The 22,200-nt window shown below is 38.6% G+C and overlaps 1 protein-coding gene across 7 annotated transcripts in view; it reads right to left on the reverse strand.

Moving 5' to 3' along the window:
- FAR2 (fatty acyl-CoA reductase 2) overlaps window positions 1-22,200 on the reverse strand; it is a 137,534-nt gene that overhangs the window by 67,806 nt on the left and 47,528 nt on the right. The window contains exon 1 of one of the 7 annotated variants that reach the window (XM_060166646.1): window positions 15,377-15,389. The exons of 5 other annotated variants lie outside the window; for them this stretch is intronic. The gene's annotated coding sequence lies outside the window, so the exon portion shown is untranslated. Of the gene's footprint in view, window positions 1-7,082; window positions 7,146-15,376; window positions 15,390-22,200 lie in introns of those variants that run through there. One more of the 7 variants, XM_060166645.1, reaches the window with a different exon arrangement.

Consider the following 22,200-nt stretch of genomic DNA (forward strand, 5'->3'; position numbering starts at 1 on the left):
TGTGGATTTTTGTTTTGATATTATACCAAAAGCTTGGCAAATTATAGTTTCTTAAAGTTTAGTACAATGTGGAGTCTAAAACCATATCAACGAACTTTTCAGATTCTGTTACACTAAGATCCATTGGCCTATCTCACTATCTAGATGGATCTTCTACTCATGCATAATTTTATAACATCATGCATTGGTCACCTGGAAAATGACAATTCACCGAGTTACACAGATCTTACAAATGTTAACACGTTTCATTATATAATATTAAAAAATCATATTTGTTAATATCTAGTCAATCTTATCAGGAAAGTCTTTAAGTACTGGGAAGCTGTCAAGCTGATAGAAGTCTTACAAAACTCTATTTTTCATTTGAAAGCTTCAAGTTCTTCATTGGCAAAAACACTGTCAGTTGTTTTCCTAAGCGACAAATTCACTTAGTTTATTTTGAGGGAATGTCTGCCAAATACTCAAATCTGAATAACCATAGCTTGTCTATGAGTTATTCTTTCAGATAAAACAACATTCCATGAAAAAATCAGCTAGTTCAGCTCACAACTCAATCACACAAGTGCTTGTCTTGGAAACAACTCTGGTAGGGGGCAGTTCTTTATATACTTTACATTTCATCACACAAAATATTAAAGACATGTAAGCAAGGATTGAAATATAATTATTTTTAACTGCTTCTTCAAGGACATTCTTAAATGAAACATTATTTTCTTTTTAAGCTTTGAATACAATGACTATTAGTACAGTCTGGGGTATTGCCTTGATTCGTGCTAAGTTTAATACATTGCATTTGTATTTTCATTAGTGCAAGTGTTAGCACAATAAAAAAGGCAAATAACATCTTAAATTTTTTGACCCTGTGGATCCCTGAAAGTATCTTCGAGACCTCAGAGGTCTGCAGACCACATTCTGAGAACAACTGGTCTAAACTATTATTTGAGGGCACTATACCAACCATTTCTGCACTTAGCTCAAAGTGGATTTAATAATACTTCCCAGTTTGGGTTTAGAACTTTTTAGGTATTTTCAAGCTGCAAAGAATTGCTGGTTCTGTTCATGAGCACAGAAGTCCTTATCTTTAACTTATTACACAAATGCATTAAAACAAGGTAGGAAAAAGAGTTTCTTTATATTTTAGATTGAGCTAGTAATTAGCAAGTGTTAGAGATATATTCATTCTATCATGACCAATCTAACCAGCTTAGTTAAAGCTAAAGATGATAATATATCACCAGTTTAACATGATTGATACTCTGTTGCTCTGGTTTTCTTGTTTCAAAAGTTTGGGCATCTTTGATTTGTTGCTTCCCAAACCAGAAACTAAGACTCAAATTTACGAAAGGAGGCAATATCCCTCTTCTTCCTAGCTACGCGCTGGTTGCTTTTTTTTTTAGTTCAGGGTGTAATTTGGTATTTCAAGAGGTTAAGGGCAATTCTTTTTGAACATTAGAGCTTTGGTAACAAAAGCACATCTGCTCTACTAGTTGTCTCTCTGTCAGCTGACTGATTCCACAAGAGAAGACTTCTTTTTTTTTTTTTAACTCAACCTAGAATTCACTGAAATTATTGGAGAAGCAACATGGTATGTGGCTAGCAGCAGTTTATTTCCTGACAAAAATATAACCCTTGTCTTATTTGCTCCCATCACCCACCACATTTTTTCCCCCAGAGCTGGACACAGCCATCGGGATAGCACAATGCTTGGCCCATTGCAGGTAACCAGTGATGCTGGGGGAACCGACTGGTACCTGAGCCAGGGCACACTCAGAAAAGGTAACAAGTGGTGAAAGGTTCTGGCATGGCTTCCAGATTTATTCCAAGAGAAAAAGCCCAATCATTAGTAAAAGCATATTGACTATAGATTTATTTTCTTACCATTGCTGGACTCCTCAGTGTATACACTCTTGTTTGACCACACACTTCAGGACTTACTGGAGGAAGTGACTCAGTAATAGTCAGTTTTCAAGTGGATGAGTCTTATGGAAAAATACTGAGAGGTGCATAAAGGTGCATTTCCACAACACGCAAAGCTGCTAAAATTGCATCCCCATCATGTACTACAGGGAAAATATGATGAGTTATTCTAATTTGCACTTTAAAAATTCCAACACCTGTCATCCTGACTCAGGATCTTTATTTTCATTCTAGTCTACTAATCTTACCCAGCTTCTCTATAAACGTCTTTCCTACTGCCTAAAATACTGTAGAACTTTGATAGAGAAATCCCAGTGAGATGAGAGAATTGCAAACGCAATCCAGAGTCAAGTTCAAGAGTTAACTTTTGGCAGGAGGTGAGACATATACTAATTTGGTGTAAATATAGATAAATGCATGCAGGTATCCTCCTGAAAGGATAAATTGACGAAATTCCTATTTTAAGGCTTCCATTTCCTTTTGAAATAGGAAGGGAAGTCATGAGCTGAAAATGGCATGGAAAATTGTGGGTTAGAGGGTTTGAGGAGGATGGTAAAGAAGTGAAGGAGCTGTTATAAGAATTTTGAAGAGATGATCAGGGCAGGCAGAGTTCAGCTAAGTAAGAATGAGGGTCTAGCCAAAATTAGGAGATAATTACTGGCATCAATCTGCACACATGTACAATTTTCCACAGCTGTGCCTGGTGGTGCATGAACAGGTGCAAAGAAGGTGGACATTAGAGTTCTTCCAGGACTTGGATTTTGGAGGTAAAGTATGGAAGATAGCAAGAGAATGGAGTGTATGGTTTAAGAAAACGGTTTAGGACAATGGTTAAAAATTATGTAGTCTAGTCTGATTAGGGATGGAAATGAAGCCTTAAAAGATGTCTGGAGGTATAACGTTTAGGACTTAAAAGAATGCTGAACATCCTTCTGATGATGGGAAAGAATGAACAAAGTATTTGAGATAGCTCCTATTTGCATATTCAAAGTTCAGTAAAGATGTAGAGGGCCTCCACAAACATTATTGGAAAGATTAGGGTGGAGTGATGCAGGGGAGAGAAAAGACTATGAGGAAGGGAAGAAAGCACAAGGGAACCTGATGAGAGTTTGGGAAAGGACAGATGACTGGAAAGGTTTGCAATTTGGATGTTAGCCAAGGGTGAAAAGGATGGGACCAGGTTGAAGCTGGTTCGAGGTCAGTGTAGACCCCTGAAATTGTTGGAAGCTTGATGACATGAACAGTCTGAGTCCTTTCCTCTAGTTTTCAATGAGAAATTCGATGAGATAATGTCTTTGAAGAAATCTTAGCCTAGAATTGCAAACAATTAGTTCAATCCTGGGACCCATGCCTTGTATTGGAAACAGCATTTGTCTCTTCCCAGGGATAAATTGCAAAATCTGAATTCTTGGATTCAGGTTCTAAACCCCCTCAAGATATGCCTTTTTACAGCATCATAGGTCATAATATCATACCCATCTCTTCTCTGACTTGTGAAAAAATCTGTGTCCCCAAAGTGCCAGGGTGTATATCCAACCATGGCAGTACTCCCATGGCTCTCATAAACTCTCTTCTGTTGCTATACTGTGTAATCTCTCCTATTTGACTGAGAGATCCTTGATGGGGAATGTTGTTTCTTTTTTATTCCTGTATCGCCAGCCATTTGAGCTGTGCATGGCACATGACAGGTGCACAACGTATATTTGTCGAGTGAATGAAGCACCCAAATAAATCTTCTTGTATCTGTGCCCATCCTTGTCAATAGAGGGAAAAGCCGCCTCTCTTCCTATATGGGGCTCATCTCTCTATTTGCATTTGGGTTTCCTCTCCTCCAGTCTTCTCTGAGAGCTATATGATTGATTATCCCTTCCCTCTCTTGCATATCAATCTGCCGCACTCAAAACTATCCTTCCTTTCAGCTTTGGAATATCTCTCACAAATTAATCTTTCCTGCCTAGCCCCCATCCTTGAGATTCAAACACGGTCCATAACAGCTTACTTGACATTTCCACTTCAGTATCACAAAGGCACCTTATTCTTATGATCTTTCCCTTAAAGACTAGCTCTTATTCCGGTTTGTCCTGTATTCTTGAATTAAATCACTGTCCATCCTATTGTATAAGCCTGAAGGCTTTGACACTTCCTTCTCTCTCACCTCCATGGGCACTCGTCACCCAGTCCTGACAGTTGTCTTCTGAATTTGTCTAATCGCCTGCCTTTCCATGTCCACCATCACCACATGACCTAAGCTACCACAACATCTTTTCGGGACTGTTGTGTTTACTAGTAAGTTTTCCTGCATTCAATCTTACCCACATCAATCCCCAACTCCAATAACTTTGCCACACTGCAGTCAGTTTCGATTTGGAAATGAACATCTGATACGCTTAAATATCCCTAAATAACTCATGTCTTCCCATTGCTTTTAGCATTCAGGCTGAAATCTCCAAGGTGACCTTCCAGGTCTGATGTGGTTTGACCACAGCCTGCCCTACCAGCACATCACACGATATGTCTCTTGTACCAGCTTTGCTCAGACTCACTGTCTTCTTTCAGTTAATCAAACATGTCAAACTCCACCCACCACAGGACTTGGCACAAGTCTAAGAGCATCCCTAACTTAACATGCCTCAAAACAAGCCCCTGATCCACCTCTCCCGACCTGCTTCTCTCCTAATCTTCTCCATCTCAGTAAATAAAAACTTGATTCTTCGTGTTACTCAGTGCAAAGACATTGAGGCCATCCTTGACTGTCTTTTTCCCACACTATACATCCAATCCTTAGCAAATCCCATCAGCTCTGTCTATAAAGTATATTCAGGTTCTGACCACTTCTCACCACCTTTGTTTGTATGAAATTGGTTCAAACCATTATCATAATAGCCTCTAAGTTGTTCTTGCTTCCCTTACCCTTAATCCACTCCACTAACAGTCTATTCTCTATAGATTAGCTTGAGCGATCCTTCTCAAAGTCATGTCAGGTCTATCACACCTAGGCTTAGACTCTCTAAAGGCTGCCTTTCTCATTCGCATAAAAGGTGCTGAATGACCTGGCCCCATTACCCCTCTGATGGCATCTAATTCACTGCACCCACCTTCCCACCCCACACATTTAGACACAGTCCCTTCAGCTCCTAGAACATGCCCAAGGGTGCTCTACCCCAGGCCTCGGCTCTCATTCTTCCCCCTGCCCAGAGAGGCCTCCTCCACCCATAACTGCGTGACTTGCTGCCTCACCTTCCCATTTCAGCTCAAGGTAGCTTAATAGGGAGACCTTCCCCCAGACCCTCCCCTATAAAAGATCCACCTCACCTCCACACCTGCACTCCGTATTCAGCTTACTTTTTATTTTTCTTCACAGCACTTATAACCTCCTGACAACATTTATATTTATTTTGTCATCTGTTTATAGTCTGTTTCTGTCCCCAGTCAGCCCCACGTGGGCAGGGAATTTATTTTGTTCACTGCTGTATGCTCAGCACCAAGAATAGCCCTGACACATAGAATGACCACATGATGAATGCTGTTCACTTTATTGGCATGTTCTCCAGCCCATCTTTGTCTTATCGACCCTCAGTCATCCTTCAGATGTCAGTTCAATTGCCACCCCCACTGAAAAGTCTTCCCTGACCTTCCATATTCAATCTAATCTGTAATTTAACTCTTTCCGTGTACCTTCCTCTGTTAGCACTTATCACAGCTGTAATTGTACACTTATCTTTAAGATATATTGATTAAAATTGCCCCCTAACTAGGCTTTAAGCTCCCTGAGGGCAGAAATGCTACCTGCTTCTGCTCAACACCATATCCTTAGAATTTAGTACAGAGCTCAGCACTTGGCAGGCACTCAATAAAGATTTCTTGAATGAATGAATGAACAAATGAATATGGTCTCTTTGAAAAGTTTCTGGAGAGGGTGTGGAGAAAAAGGAACCCTCTTACACTGTTGGTGGGAATGTAAATTGGTGCAGCCACTATGGAAAACAGTATGGAAACTCCTCAAAAAACTAAAAATAGAGTTGCCGTATGATCCAGCAATCCCACTCCTCAGGGCATATATCTGAGAAAACTCTAATTTGAAAAAGATACATGCACCCCAACGTTCACTGCAGCACTATTTACAATAGCAAAGACATGGAAGCAACCTAAATATCCATCAACAGATGAATGGATAAAGAAGATGTGATACACACACACACACATATACATATAATGGAATACTACTCAGCCATAAAAAAGAATGAAATAATGCTATCTGTAGCAACATGGATGGACCTAGAGACTATCATACTAAGTGAAGTAAGCCAGACAGAGAAAGACAAATATCATGTAATATTGCTAATATGTCGGATTTAAAAAAGATGATACAAATGAACTTATTTACAAAACAGAAACAGACACACAGCCATAGAAAACAAACTTATGGTTACCAAAGGGGGAAGGGGAGGAGGGATAAATTAGAAGTTTAGGATTAGCACAGGGAACTATACTCAATATTTTGTAATAACGTATAAGGGAAAAAGAATCTGAAAAAATATATATACATATATATACGTGTGTGTGTGAATATGACAGAATTACTGTGCTGTACACGTGAAACTAACACAACATTGTAAATCAACTATACTTCAAGTAAAAAGTAAATAAATAAAATAAAAGGCTCAAAAATTTTTTTAAAAGTTTTGACATCTTTACTTCATTAAACAATTTATTTTTGTTGCTCAGGACTACTTTATTTTTCATTGTATTTTCTTTAAGTTGGGAGATGTAGCTGTCAGCAGGTACAACATGAATTTATAGTAGGATTGCTAGAGTAGTGTTGCCCATCTGGACCACTTGCAGGACTTGGACCTGAGTTCTTCATTTGAATCTGGAAAAATATGCCAGATACCTCTCAGGAACCTCACACTTTATTTTGTTTCTCATCATTAGAAGAATTAAAAACAGATTACAATTACAAAATATATAAATTAGCATACTCAGGTAAACCACAGAGGAAAGCTCAGCATGCTGTACGCAGTGGGGAAGATGGGCTTTAGATTATATTCAATCATGGGTGGAAACGTTTTTAAAAACAACCATTGTTGACCTAACTGCAAAGAATGTCAAAACTAAGTAACTACAGAAAGAACATTGCTGAGTTTCTGCAAATGAAGAAAGAAAACCTTAATAGTCTCTGTGTTTTTCTTCTGCTCCAGATAAAGACATTCTTTTATGAGTTTCACTCTAAGATGCTGCAGATGCCAACCAGCGATATCCACACTTCAGGAAAGATTAAGATTTTCTGCCAGAATATGATGGAGAGAAATTGGAATGAATCACTACAAAAATAACCAAATTTTATAGCAAGTTTCTCAAAGTTTTTTGATATCATAATACTTAAAAAATAATAACTTGTTTAAAATTTAAACCTTTAAAGTAAATGTAATCCTGAGAAAGGGTGCCACTTTTCCGAATTAAAAAAAAAACAGATATCACCCCAATATTTTAAAACTAAAAATCCTGACTATTTTGTTTCATTTGGAAACAAAACAACCAATATCAAAGTTGGAAATGTAGAACTTTTATAATATTTTCTGAGGAGAATATAAATTAGGTTAGTAAAGGTAATGAGGTTTGAAAAACCCACTCTAAAAGGAAACAAAATGGAAACCAATTTTATTGACCTTAGCAAAGTATAACAATGAAATATACACAGTTTGTGGCTATTATTCTGTCCTAGTGTTAAGTGTAGAACAGGGCAGATGTTAATTTCCCTGGAAAACTAAATGCACCATAAATATTCTTAGGAAAAGACATTTTTTCCTGCAGTCAAGAAAATGCCGCTTTTTCAGATGTTTCCTTGGCTGACACTAGAAGTTCTTATTTCATAGTGTTTTTGAAAAATTGTTTGCTTAATAAAGCAATCTGCCCAGATAAAACTGCCTAGAGACAATCAGTTGTAATATCCCTGTGTAAAAGGTAAAAAAACAAAAAGGATGATGCAGAAAGTCTTGGGGCAAATTCTATAAATACATAGAGTATCTGCTCAATAGAGAATCAATTACGAAAGAATTTCTACTACTTCTTACTCATACTTTAAAATTATCCATTCATTGTTCATCAGCCCTGAGAAAGATGAAAAGGAGAATGCATGTTAATTATCAGGAGTTAAAGAGATAATAAGAAACCACTGTATCGGAGATAATAGATAAATCATTATCCATTTATATTGACAATGTTTTGTTTCAGAGATCCTCATTAAAATGTTTCTATTTTCTTTAATTTAAATTCTCTTCTTAAAATTTTCTATTAACTCCTTTTTAATATTGCCAATCAAAATGTCTTCAACTCTTAGCAACTAACAGGCCAAATCTGTTGACAAACAACAGAAATCAGAATTTATAACAATTACGGCACATAGGGTGCCCTGAAGGAATCTGGGCACTGCCACACTTTAAGGATCTTGCATTCCTCACCAAGATAGAAAAAATAATCTCTTTATAAAGGGGGAAAGTAGTGTTTGCTTTAAATTTTATTTTCTAATCTTATTTTGTAAAGATCTAAGTAAAATTAGTTTTCAGAAATAATTCAGTATGTTCTATGTTCTTTCAAATAAGCCGCCTCATCATGCTTTTTGTATGCAGCTCCGCTTGGTTACCTCTGTCGTCTTCCCAGATGGTGCCATTTTTCTCTAAAATAATTTAGTAGTGTTCTGTATCACTATTCAAAATACCTGCTTAGAGGAATTTAGAGGCTCCACCCACTGGCTCCAGGCCAGAATGAGACTAGGACTAAAATGATTTCAAGGTGGAATGAAAAAAAATGTGAAAATTAGACAGATATCCACACTCTCTGAAAAGATGGGCAGAAAATATATCTCTATTCCACAATACTAAATTTAAATGCTTTTGGATGGATTAGAATTTCATTTTAGAAGAAACTCACCATCATAAACATGTTCGTGTTCCCACAATAATTTGGAAAATTGTAAATCTTTTTCCAGAGCAAAATTTGCATATGAACTTTTGCCAATTGACACCTTACAGCTACTTTAGTAACGAAGAGCTTGTCCCAGTACTTTTTGAACCTTCACCATTAGAAGTGAAAAGGGCAACCATTTAAATCCTGAAGACAATTCTCAAATCCTATGCTATTAAATTAATAAATGAAGCAAGTCCAGAGGCTTGTCTATGGGTTTTGAGAATAAGACTTCTAATTCCCCTTTCTCCCAATTCCCTTACTCTGAGGCAACTTAACTCATAGAGGAAACCATATAATAAAACCAGAATGATCTCGAACATCTGTTAAATTAGCTAAACAAGGAGGCCACTAGACTGAGGTGGCTTTAAAGGCTTAGTAGCTTACAAAAGCAAAGCAAAACTTCAGTCCTTATTGCCTCAAAGTTAAAAAAGCAAAACCTAAGGACAACCAGTGACAAACAGCCAACTAGACTTTCTCAAACAATGCAATGGCTTAAGCTATAGCATCAGTTTCCTTGCTCTGCTTCCACCTCTTGTCTATCAAAGTCTTTCCCCTACCTGCCAGTTAAAGGAGGGCTTCTATCACTTATGCTTTGGTGCTGCCTCATTCTACTTGATTTTTGCTCAAATAAACTCTTAAAAGTCTAATATACCTCAGTTTTTTTTAACACTGCTCAGTGCAAATATCATCCAACCTAAGAAATAAGTGAATCACTAACACTGAGACTTACTGTTGCAGAAAATGTCCCATGTGCCATGCAATTATTTTTTCATATAATCCTTACAATAACTACATGAAGTGACAAATAAGGACTCTCATCTCAGGGAGCTTAAGTAACCTGTGCAAGTCTGATAATAGGACAAGAACAGGGATTTGAGCCCAGGAGCTCTGTCTCCAGAGCTTGTTTCCTTCTGCATGAAACTAGTAAGAGGCCCTTGACTACGTATTCTCTAGGGTAAAGCACGTGCATCTTCACCTTCTCACATTATTCAGTTTGGAAATAAGGGAAGCTGCAATTATTTTTGGAGTTGACATAAGGTGAGGTCTTCAGGTGCCTGAAAGTGCACGAATGTGACGGTTGCTGAGCAAAGCTGTAATGGCCCCACTCCAGGGAGAGTATGATTGCCTTCATTAACTCTTGCTGCTTATCTTACAATTTCCACCTCAGCATTTGTCCTACATTCCTACTGGGTGGCCAGAAAGGCCAGAGTCCTATGTGAGTTCCTACTGACATTATTATTATAGAGCATTCCAAGAACCCCTCTATCCAATTATCCCACTGGAAAAAATGTATGCTAATTGTTTAGAGTATAACATAACTGGAGCTGTCCTAACAGCCTGAACTTTGACTAACAATAGCAATAACAATCATAACAATAGCTAAGACTTTCTGTGCCAAGCCTTCTGGTAAGGGCTCCACAGGTGTTATCCCATTTCATCCTACAACAAGCCTTTCAGGCAGGCATGATTATTACAGATGAGAAAACTGAGGCTCAAAGAGGGTAAGAAACTCACCCCAAAGTTTTTTATTTACAAAGTTAACTGATTACTTCTTAATTAACATTATTTTTATATCCCTTTCCTTCAAAAAAGAACATGAGGCAACTAAGCACTCAGTTGGTGACCCTTCAGTTAGTCATTACAATCATACGTCTCTCATACTATTGTGCTAACTCCACTTTACAATTTAAGTATACTATTAATATCCTTTTAAAACGCCACTTGAATCTAATAAATCATTACTTTGGTATGTATACAATTTGAACGTGTCCCACAGAGAAGCCAGTTGAAGCAAAAATGTTGGTGAAATGTTTATAGAATGAAGGCCCCAGTCCAATTCCCCCATACTCAGCAGAGTAGAACAAGCAGCCTTTTGAGTACTTTGGAGTTGCTTATTTAATGAAAACACACACACACACACACACACACACACACACACACACATCTATTGTCAGGCATGAGCTGGAATGAATAACCTCGGCTCTGAGTCTGCAAATTAAATTTTTTTAAATGATTTTTTCCAGGCAAATTCAATAAAGTGATCAAATGCACCTGAAATATCATATTCCTTCCTGGAGCTCTCAAGTTCCCTGCTACTGTAATTTATGTTCGAACCCCATATGAAAGCTCTTAGACTATAAACCTGCACCAGATGCGCCAAAGTGACACTTGGTAATGCACACACTCAGGCCAGAATTGAATTTCAGAGACTGGGAAAGCCATCCCCACCCCCATCCACCCATTCCCAGCCTCCACAAAAAGTTCAGCATTTCACGCCATGCAGTCATAGTGAAAAGCAATTTTTCTTCATTCAAACGCTTAAGTGACTTGCAACAATTATTTGACTCGTATTTCACAGCTCCAGGTGAACCAAGCACTCAAGTTTAAGCAATGTAGAACATTGCAGACTTATTGATTCTACCTCACAGGAAATTAGCCATTGATTTCTGAGGATAAATGAGTTCTGATGAGCTAGAATGGAGACCACAGAAAAGTGAAAATGAAATAAAAGAACCAGTCTGTCACCACAAGACTCATTTAGCTTGTCACTCCTACCAATAACTTTAGCAACATCTGGGACTTCGTTCATTTCTTGTTTTCCTCTTACTTTTTTGTCTTATTTCTCTGGCTTCAGGTTTCTCTAGGACAAGAAGGTATGAGTAAGGGTTGAGCAGGAAATGTGGCAGAAGAATTTAAATCAGGTCTAAAGAGCAATGGTAGATTTCAGGGGAGATCTAAAACCTCAGGAGAGAAAGGTTCCTTGCACTGTTATATCCATGTGCCTGAGCTCCAGCTCACCCCAAGCAGACACTGGAAGACTCTGTGGGCTGGGATCCCATGGACAGCTGCAATCACCTGTGTATTTTGAAATGCAGAAAATGCCTTCTTGTCCTAAAACGTGGCCATTGCAGCCCTCGGTGTGCCAGAGTTTGAGAAGCATAAATTTGATTATCTCACTGATAATCAGGAACTGAATATCATCTAGATATTTACTCAGTCATCGTTCATCCAACAATAAAAACTACCAGCGACCTGCTATCTTAAGCACTGCACTAGGCGGTAGACAGAAAGTGTTCTGAATGTGAAGAATGCACCAAAATACATGGACTTCCACAAATATATACCCTTCCACTGCCCCTTCACCCAACTCCCAGCTCTCTGTGTTTGCTTGGGGAAAGAGAGGGCAAGAGATTTCACAGGAGCAGGAACGCACAGAGGTTAAGAGCACCATCTCAAATGTTACGTTGCTTAGGTTCCAATCGCAACCCTGACATATGTTAATTAAGTAACTTTGGACATGTTTTGTAACTGCTTCAGTTTCTCTGCCTGCAGTCCTGGGATGAGGATAATAATAGTACTTACCTCAGAAGATTGCAGTGAGGGTTTACCTGATTAATTTACTTAAATATTCCAGGGTAGTGCCCGGCAAATAGCACAATGTAAATATTACAAATATTCTCATCATCCTCTGAGGTTGATCAGATTTCCTATATTTCATTTGGAACAAATTGTCAGTGTGTGGGCAGCTGTGCTAAAAGATTTTGTGCTAATGAAGACACTGGTTCCACTCATCTGTAATAGCATTATGAATGATAATGGAGCTTATTTTCCAGAGATATAAAAGGACTAGCACAGTATCTGTAGCATTCTAAATTGGGCCTTATTAGTGGGTAAATCCAAATGTAGAAAGGTTATTGTCACATAGACTCCCTCCTTGACCAAGCCTGACTAAAGTCAGGCTCCTCTGAGCCCTCTTCTTGACCAGGTCTCGACCTTGACCTGCTGAACCCAGTTTTAGAAAAGAATTCTGCTTAGCCAGTTTATTGAGAATCCTCCCCACTCTTTTTTTTTTTTTTTTTTTTTTTTGCGGTACGCGGGCCTCTCACTGCCGTGGCCTCTCCCGTTGCGGAGCACAGGCTCCGGACGTGCAGGCTCAGTGGCCATGGCTCACGGGCCCAGCCACTCCGCGGCATGTGGGATCCTCCCGGACCCGGGCACGAACCCGCGCCCTCTGCATCAGCAGGCGGACTCCCAACCACTGTGCCACCAGGGAAGCCCCTCCCCACTCTTGAGATCCAATCAAGCTCCTTTTCCTTCACCTTGGTATCTAACTAAGTTCCCTTCCTCATCCCCACCTTAATATCTTAACAAGCTCCTCTTAGTAATTTGTCATCCTCTCCCTCATCCTGTCGCCAGCTATGAAGTCCTACTCATCCCAGTTTGTACTTGGAGTTGAGTTCAACCTCTCTCCCCTACTGCAAGACTCTGGAATAAAGTCTTCCTCGCCATTTTTAACAAGTGTCGGGATAACTTCTCTTTAACAATGGAAACAATGAAATATCACTATGGTTGAATTATGATTCAGTCTCTACCCAGGACAATGGGGAAAAGTTCAAATAGATTAAAAGAGTTTATGATGATCAGAGACAGGTTTTCTTATGACAGTTGGGTGATGAAGGTGAAGAGGGTCAGATAATAAAAGCAAACATAGAAAACCTAAAATACTTCCCTGGGTGTCATCTCTAGTTTTTTTTCCCCCCATTTAAAATAAAAGGTTACTACTCACGTTGATCCTAAAACAAACTCATTTTCTAATATTGGTGGTAACAGTAATGACGTATCATTCTTTATACCAAATAAAGACAGACATATACAGACATATCATTCTTTTTACATACCTTCTAGCCTGACCTTAGAGGTAGACAGGGGAGAAAACTGGCTGGAGGTAGACCATGCAGCAGAAACAAAGTGTCTAAAATAATTTCATAGAGTGGAAAGCCAAAATAAGTAAATAAAGTAGAAGGGGTATTTAGGGCAGTTAAATTTCGGCTCAGCTTGAATATATTTTGAAGAGATAGAATTAATAAGTAGTTAGGATATTTGCATTTTTCTAATTGAAAACAGTCACTTAGTGTTCAAAATATATCAGTCAGTCTCCAGAAATCCTAATTAGGAGATAGGACAGAGGTTAAAGAAAGGAAATACTGATGCATGGAGAAAAAAATGTGCACTTAACTAGTCATAAATGATTTTTTACTTTTTTAATAGGTAAATCACCATTTTCCTGAAGGAAGTACTAATAAATAGTAAAAAGTCCTTGATTTTAAGTTCAAGTTGTAGAGTTCTCCATATTAATGTCAAAGTTATCCATTAGATGAATAGAGAAATATAGCAAGTCATTTATGAGAACAAACTCTATCTCCCTTTAGGATTACTGCAAATTAAAAATCTTCCCTGTATGCTCAAAGAAATTTACCCATAGGATTCCTATTGCTTTCAATTTATGGGAAGAAACTAGTCTAAGCTTTCCACTGTATTCCCCAACAGAATACTGCTCTTGATCTAACCCTATCCCTGACATCCATTACCAAGGATAATCTAATAGAGAAAGGGAGAAAGTAAGGGAGACCTTTAAAGAAAAATTGCCAAGGCCAGAGTCCATTAAAAACTAACCTTGAATGTTAAAGAAGAGCCCTGGGTTCTAGCCCCAGCTCTGTTTCCAGTTAGCACTGTAACCTCACTGAGCACAGTTTGCTCATTTGTAATGTGCAGGCATGATGATCTCTAAGTGCCCATCTAGCTCTAAAACTCTCTTGATTTGTAATGAGTAGTAAGTACCATAATAATAAATGATTTGATCCTAAACATTTCAGACTTCTAGGTTTCTAAATCTGGCTTGAATGTTTAACCCCCCAAAAGGAAAAAGAAGTTTTCTGTATCTGAATGATAAGAAACACTAAAGCTTTTAGGAAAAAGGGAACCAGATGATGCTATTATATTCCTCCCTGGGGTCTTTTGAAAATTAAAGGGCTGATATCTGCACTACAGATACAAGCATTTGCAGAATTATTTATATCTCTGTAAATAACCCAATTTCAAATTTTAAGGATTTAAATGGGTCTAAACTTTTATTATTTGTCCTCTTTTCTTTCTTGTCTACATAGCGGCAACATATACATTACAAATTATTTTCAAGAAAAGATTTTCTCATATCCATGGTGTGAGCTAATTTACAGGTTATGGAGGTACTCTTCTAGGTGCTGAGGTACGCAGTGAACTACACAAATTCCCTGTTTTTGTGGAGCATACTTTCCATCAAAATTGTCTTGTTTTAGTAATATTAGTAGTGCATGATTATAGAAAAATATGAAGAAGAAAGTAAATGCCACATAAGTTACAATGTTTGGTGTTGTCCCATTTGCTTCAGGCAATTTTTTTCCAAGAGAGGTTGTAACGATTTACAGTCCCAACTGCCATGTAGTTTTTACTTTACATAACAAACTCTTATTTAGAATTTACTCTGTGCCAGATACTATTCTAAGTGATTTATAATATTAACTCATTTAATTCTCATATAAGCCCTATAAGGTAGGAAATAGTACCCATCTTGGATATAAATTCATTGTTTCTGAGGAGTCAGTTGTTATTCTTACTGTGGTTTTCCTGAATGTAACTTTTCCCCCTTCTGGCTGCTTTTTAACATTTTTCTCTTTACCTTTGTTTTACAGAAATTTTCTAGATGTCTTTTTTTTTTGTCAGTATGCGGGTCTCTCTCACTGTTGTGGCCTCTCCCGTTGCGGAGCACAGGCTCCGGACGCGCAGGCTCAGCGGCCATGGCTCACGGGTCCAGCCGCTCCGCGGCATGTGGGATCTTCCCGGACCGGGGCACGAACCCGTGTCCCCTGCATCGGCAGGCGGACTCTCAACCACTGCGCCACCAGGGAAGCCCTAGATGTCGTTATTTTTTATTAATCCTTCTTGGGGATCTGAAAATAGATGAGGGCTGGACACAAATTTGGCGGTCAGCTGCATGTGGAATAGAATAAACAGATAACTTTGCAAGTAACAGTAAAGAAGACATAAGACAAGAAAGCACCTGAGTAAATCTACGTATAAAAGACAAAAAATGGGTCAGAGAAAAAGCAGCTAGAAATGTAAAATAGAAACAAAGAGTAGAGGTCACAGTCAGAACCTGGGTTTCTGATAAGTCTTAGTTCTCCTATTTCAATGGATCAAGCAGCAGGGCTCAAGTCCCCACATCACTGAGGTTTGGGCAAAAGACTGCCCTGTCTAGCCTGCAGCTATTCAGTGCTTCGGCAGAAACCGAAGCATCCGGCACAGGTCACCACAAGTGCCCATAGTCTTTAAACTTCAGTTCAGAGGAAGAAGCATAGGAGGAGGATTTCAGTTGCTTCCAGGATATGTGTGTGTGTGTGTTTTCCCCTATGTACATCATAAACCTGTCCAAAGCTCTTGTTCATCCCAAAAATGCTAAGCTTCTAGCCAGTTTTGAGGCAATACATTTAATGCTAAAACACAAACTTACTTAAAATTGTCTTTTAAGTTATATGTATAAGCAGAGATTTATGGTTAATGTGCTGTGTTCAAGTTTCTGAATAATTCATTCAGTGGTATAAAATTTATCTTCTCTTAAGAGCCAATAGAATTTTATTTGCAAAGAATCTTATTAAATGCTAGCTGGAAACTAACCATTTCCTTCACATTAGGTGGCTTTCTTAAAAAAAAATCTCTAGCTAGCGAGCTAGCTAGCTATCATCCACATCTGTGTTATTCAGGAAGTACCAGTGCAGAGTCCCCTTATCCTAGGTAAACAGGATGAGGGCACAGTGTGGTTACTCTGTTGGGGACGCTAGCTTTGCTGCCTCAGGGGTGCCTCCTGCTGGCTGCTACTCAGGGGAATCCCACACAGCAGTACTTCTGTATGAATCACCACATCCCAATAGCGACAGCCGGAATCCTGTATCTGAGAGAATGAGAAGGTGGTGAAGTGTTAGCACGTATATACACTTAATTTCTCTCAAACTTAAGCTTCCAAGCAGGGAGTGGAAGTGGGAAGTGAGGAGTTATGTGATACAGAGGAATTCTGACATCCTTCTCCAGCTGTGAAAGTCAGGTGTTGAAGCTAAATATACCCCGTTATCCTAGGCCAAATATGTTTCCAAAGTTCCTTGGCCTGGCACACAAGGTTATTTAAAAATCAGATGAAACCTGACTTTTCTGCCTTCTCTCTTTTTTCTCCTCTTACACGACTTTTTTTATTGCAACCAAACAAGCCTTGTTTCTTCAAACTTCTTTTTCTTCTCATAGCACCCTCACTCCTCTTTCACACCTGTCCTGGATCTCTCACTTGGCCTTCTTTAAAAACCTCTCCAAATGGCCCTCACATCCAGGAAAGGTTGGGAGCCTCCCCAGACGGCCTTCCTGACCAGGAAAGGTTGAGAACTACTGGCCTATTCAAGGCCCAAATCAAATCTGACTTCATCTATGAACCTGCTCAGGCTACTCTGGGATCCAGGCACATCTCCTCCCTCTACCGATCCCCTCAGCTACAGTTTATGTCAGTCCTTTGCACATAATAATTAATTCCCTTATGTCATTTCATGTTACGATCTTCTTTTATTCTTATTTAGCATTTTTACAGTTCTCTCCCTTCCTTAAAGGTCTGTGTGTCTTAATCCCTCAATTAGAGGTGGAAACAAAGAGAGTTGAATCCCACTGTATTTTCCATTTAGTTAGGGGTCAAGAAATATGTTGACTGCCTGAAAGGGGTCAAAGACACCAAAGCAAGGCCAAACCATTATTTAATCCGTGCAGCCAAAGACGAGTTTTGCAGGAGAGCTGTGTGCCCCGCAGTGCCATGCGGTTGGTGCAGCTCTCAGGGTCTCAGCCCTCATGCCAAGTTGAATACAAACCAATGTTTATGACATTCAGCACAGTTTCTCAATCAGTCTTAGTTCTGATGAGGCAAGAATCTGTGTTAGGTAAACTTAGGTGTCACTTTTTGAATATAGTGTCTTAATGCTCTGAGTCTCATTCCTTATAGGAACGCTGCGGCAATCTGCAAGAGTTCAAGTAAGCTGTAAAAGTTCCTGGGATCCAAGACTCAACCGTGATGAAAGAAAAGCCCTTGGTCCAATTCTGCACAAGGGTGAGGACTGCTGGATCCTTTGGTGATTCTCCCCTAGTTCTTGGGAAACAAGTCAGGCAAACAGGTGGTGTGGGACTGTTCTCATTGGGTAAGAATGTGCTTTCATAAATCATGCTTCCCAGTGATGCCAAGTATCAAAGTGGAAATTTAAAGGAAGCACTGTACAAGAAACTGCATCTTTATTAAGCTTCTACTTCCAGAAGATGCTATCATTAAGATACCATCCCTGGGCTCTAATCAAAGCAAAGAGAACTGAGTTTTTTTTAAATAAGCTTTTCATAATGGACATTTAGTAGCCACAAGTCAGAAAAATAAAAGACAGTTTTTTAAAAGACAAATCAAAATAAGAATCAGTAAGTTCTAGAACTCTAACTCTCTAAATACAGCCTCCTTGAATGTTCAGCTATGTGGCATAGCTGTTATTTCCTAGAGACTGAGGTTTATAAGAATTTCACGGGTCTCTGAGACCCTTTTAGCCCTAAGGATGCCTTGTGTTCTCCCCTCTATGTGAGACCCTTTGCATTTGGCCAGTATCATTATTTCATTCAGATTTAAAGAATCATATGGGGCTTTTTCTCCATCTCCTTGGCCTCCTTTTTTTCAGAGCCTGCTCTGTAGCTTTCGGCATCACTTGGCTATTCTTTCTCTACATACCCACCAAAATAGTAAGAGTTTAAAATATGGCATAGATTTTAGTGTCCATATTTCATTCATCTTTTTTTTTTTTCTCATCTAGTCATTCAGTAAACACTATGAAGTAGAAACTTTGTGCCTTCAGATCAACAGAATAGGTTGGGCAAAGGTTTGAATAACACATCAGTACACTGAAAATGACCAGGCCTGTTCTTTGCTGAGATCAGAGAAAATAAAAATTCATTCCTATTTTACAGATCTCTCTCCACTACCCCTGAAAATATGTGTAATGATTCAGGTCTAGTAGGGGACCAATGAGCAACATTTCCTGAACGTAGTAAATTACATAAACTTTTACTACCACGCCCAATCACAGGTACATGGGATGATTGTCAAAGCCTGAAAGAATGAATACTTCCAAACAGTAGGTTTCACTGTATAACCATAATTCAATGGAGAGCCTCAAATTTCTCCATGAAAGCAACAATATAACAAATATTTATGATTATTACAATATCATAAAGGAGTCATCAGTAGGATTCTGTAAATAAAAAAAGATCTTGGGACTTCCCTGGTAGTCCAGTGGTTAAGACTCCACGCTCCCAATGCAGGGGGCCTGGGTTCGATCCCTGGTCGGGGAACTAGATCCCACATGCAGCAACGAAGATCCTGCATGCAGCAACGAAACTCCCAAGTGCTGCAACTAAGACCTGGTGCAGCCAAATAAATAAATATTTTTAAAAAAATGAAAACAGGAAAAAAGGTCTTGTGAAAGCCTGTGGCAGCTGTGTAGCTACGTAAGCTCACCTCATGGGCTTTGCACAGGTTGCTCCCTCTGTGGAGAACACAGCTCACAAAGCTGGTTCCTGCTTTACCCTTCAGGTGTCAGATTAGATGCCACATGCCCAGAAAAGCCCTCTTGAACACCCCACATATAGTAAATGAGTCTATTTTTTCTTCTCTCAGATTCATGTAAATTTCCTTCATAAAACTTATGACAATTTTTAATTGTATCATTTTGTATATACTTTTGTCAGGTATCCCATTAGAATATCAGGTCCACGGTGAGCAGGGACCATTTCTTCATTGTCTCTCCAGTGCCAGCCTAGCCCTGGCTTAGAGGAGATACTTAGGAAAAAAACTAGGGGAAAAAGTGAATGACCTGCTCTTATATGAAGAACAAATTCATTTCTTCTTTTACAAAGGTTTATGTTTCTCATTTGCTGCTATGCCCATAAAACAAACTGCTGTGAGATGACTGTGCTGTTTGTCAAGTCATTGATTACAAAATCAGGATGGAGTTTACCACTTTAGATCCTACTGAAAGATTACATTTACCTCTGACATATTTTCTATCTAACTGTAAGTCTTCTGAAATTTGTAACGTGCTGGTGGTGATCAAGGCCCCACCCATTTATAACCTTCATTCCTGCACTGACACAAACAGTTTTCATGAAGGTAAAACAGTACTATGGGAATTGAAATGGCTTTAATAACTTCAGAGGTGGATGGTCATATAAACCTAATACAATTGCCATGACTTAGAGACTTTCCTGGGGCCCAAGCATAAGTATGGAGACCCTTCCCACTAACAAAGATTAACACTAGGAGCTTAACACTTCAGTGACTCTCCCATGGGAACCTAAAAACTAAGGTAACTTCTCACCTAGGTAATAATTCTTTGCAAAGGAGGGTAGATGTAGAGCATAAATATACACCATAAATTTCCTGAAAAAATGATAAAGACATAGTAGGGGACTTTAACACCCCACTTTCACCAATGGACAGATCATCCAAAATGAAAATAAATAAGGAAACACAAGCTTTAAATGATACATTAAACAAGATGGACTTAATTGATATTTATAGGACATTCCATCCAAAAACAGCAGATTACACTTTCTTTATAAGCACTCATGGAACAATCTCCAGGATAGATCATATCTTGGGTCACAAATCAAGCCTTGGTAAATTTAAGAAAATTGAAATCGTATCAAGTATCTTTTGCAACCACAACGCTATGAGACTAGGTATCAATTACAGGAAAAAGTCTGTAAAAAATACAAACACATGGAGGCTAAACAATGCACTACTAAATAACCAAGAGATCACTGAAGAAATCAAAGAGGAAATCAAAAATCACCTAGAAAAAAATGACAATGAAAAGAAGACAACCCCAAACCTATGGGGTGCAGCAAAAACAGTTCTAAGAGGGAAGTTTATAGCAATACAATCCTACCTCAAGAAACAAGAAACATCTCAAACAAACAACCTAACCTTACACCTAAAGTAATTAGAGAAAGAAGAACAAAAAACCCCCAAAATTAGCAGAAGGAAAGAAATCATAAAGATCAGATCAGAAATAAATGAAAAAGAAATGAAGGAAATGATAGCAAAGATCAATAAAACTAAAAGCTGGTTCTTTGAGAAGATAAACAAAATTGATAAACCATTAGCCAGACTCATCAAGAAAAACATGGAGAAGACTCAAATCAATAGAATTAGAAAGACAAAGGAGAGGTAACAACTGACACTACAGAAATACAGAGGATCATGAGAGATTACTACAAGCAACTATATGCCAATAAAATGGACAACCTGGAAGAAATGGACAAATTCCTAGAAAAGCACAACCTTCCAAGACTGAACTAGGAAGAAATAGAAAACATAAACAGGCCAATCATACGCATTTAAATTGAGACTGTGATGAAAAATCTTCCAACAAACAAAAGCCCAGGACCAGATGGCTTCACAGGCGAATTCTACCAAACAATTAGAGAAGAGCTAACACCTATCCTTCTCAAACTCTTCCAAAATATAGCAGAGGCAGGAACACTCCCAAACTCAATCTATGAGGCCACCATCACCCTGATACCAAAACCAGACAAGGATGTCACAAAGAAAGAAAACTACAGGCCAATCTCACTGATGAACATAGATGCAAAAATCCATAACAAAATGCTAGCAAACAGAATCCAACAGCACATTAAAAGGGTCATACACCATGATCAAGTGGGGTTTATCCCAGGAATGCAAGGATTCTTCAATATACACAAATCAAAGTGATATACCATGTTAACAAATTGAAGGAGAAAAACGATATGATCATCTCAATAGATGCAGAAAAAAACTTTTGAGAAAATTCAACATCCATTTATGATAAAGACCCTCCAGAAAGTAGGCATAGAGGGAACTTTCCTCAACAAAATAAAGGCCATATATGACAATCCCACAGCCAACATCGTTCTCAGTGGTGAAAAACTGAAACCATTTTCTCTAAGATCAGGAAAAAGATAAGGTTGTCCACTCTTGCCACGATTATTCAACGTAGTTTTGGAAGTTTTAGCCACAGCAATCAGAGAAGAAAAGGAAAGAAAAGGAATCCAAATTGGAAGAGAAGAAGTAAAGCTGTCACTGTTTGCAGATGACATGATACTATACATAGAGAATCCTAAAGATGCTACCAGAAAACTACTAGAGTGAATCAATGAATTTGGTAAATTAGCAGGGTACAAAATTAATGCACAGAAATCCCTTGCATTCCTATACACTCATGATGAAAAATCTGAAAGAGAAATTAAGAAAACACTCCCATTTACCAATGCAACAAAAAGAATAAAATACCTAGGAATAAACCTACCTAAGGAGACAAAAGACTCGTATGCAGAAAACTATAAGGAACTGATGAAAGAAATTAAACATGATACAAACAGAAGGAGAGTTATACCTTGTTCCTG

This window comes from Lagenorhynchus albirostris, chromosome 11, assembly GCF_949774975.1.
Source record: "Lagenorhynchus albirostris chromosome 11, mLagAlb1.1, whole genome shotgun sequence".
Taxonomy (NCBI): Eukaryota; Metazoa; Chordata; class Mammalia; order Artiodactyla; family Delphinidae; genus Lagenorhynchus; species Lagenorhynchus albirostris.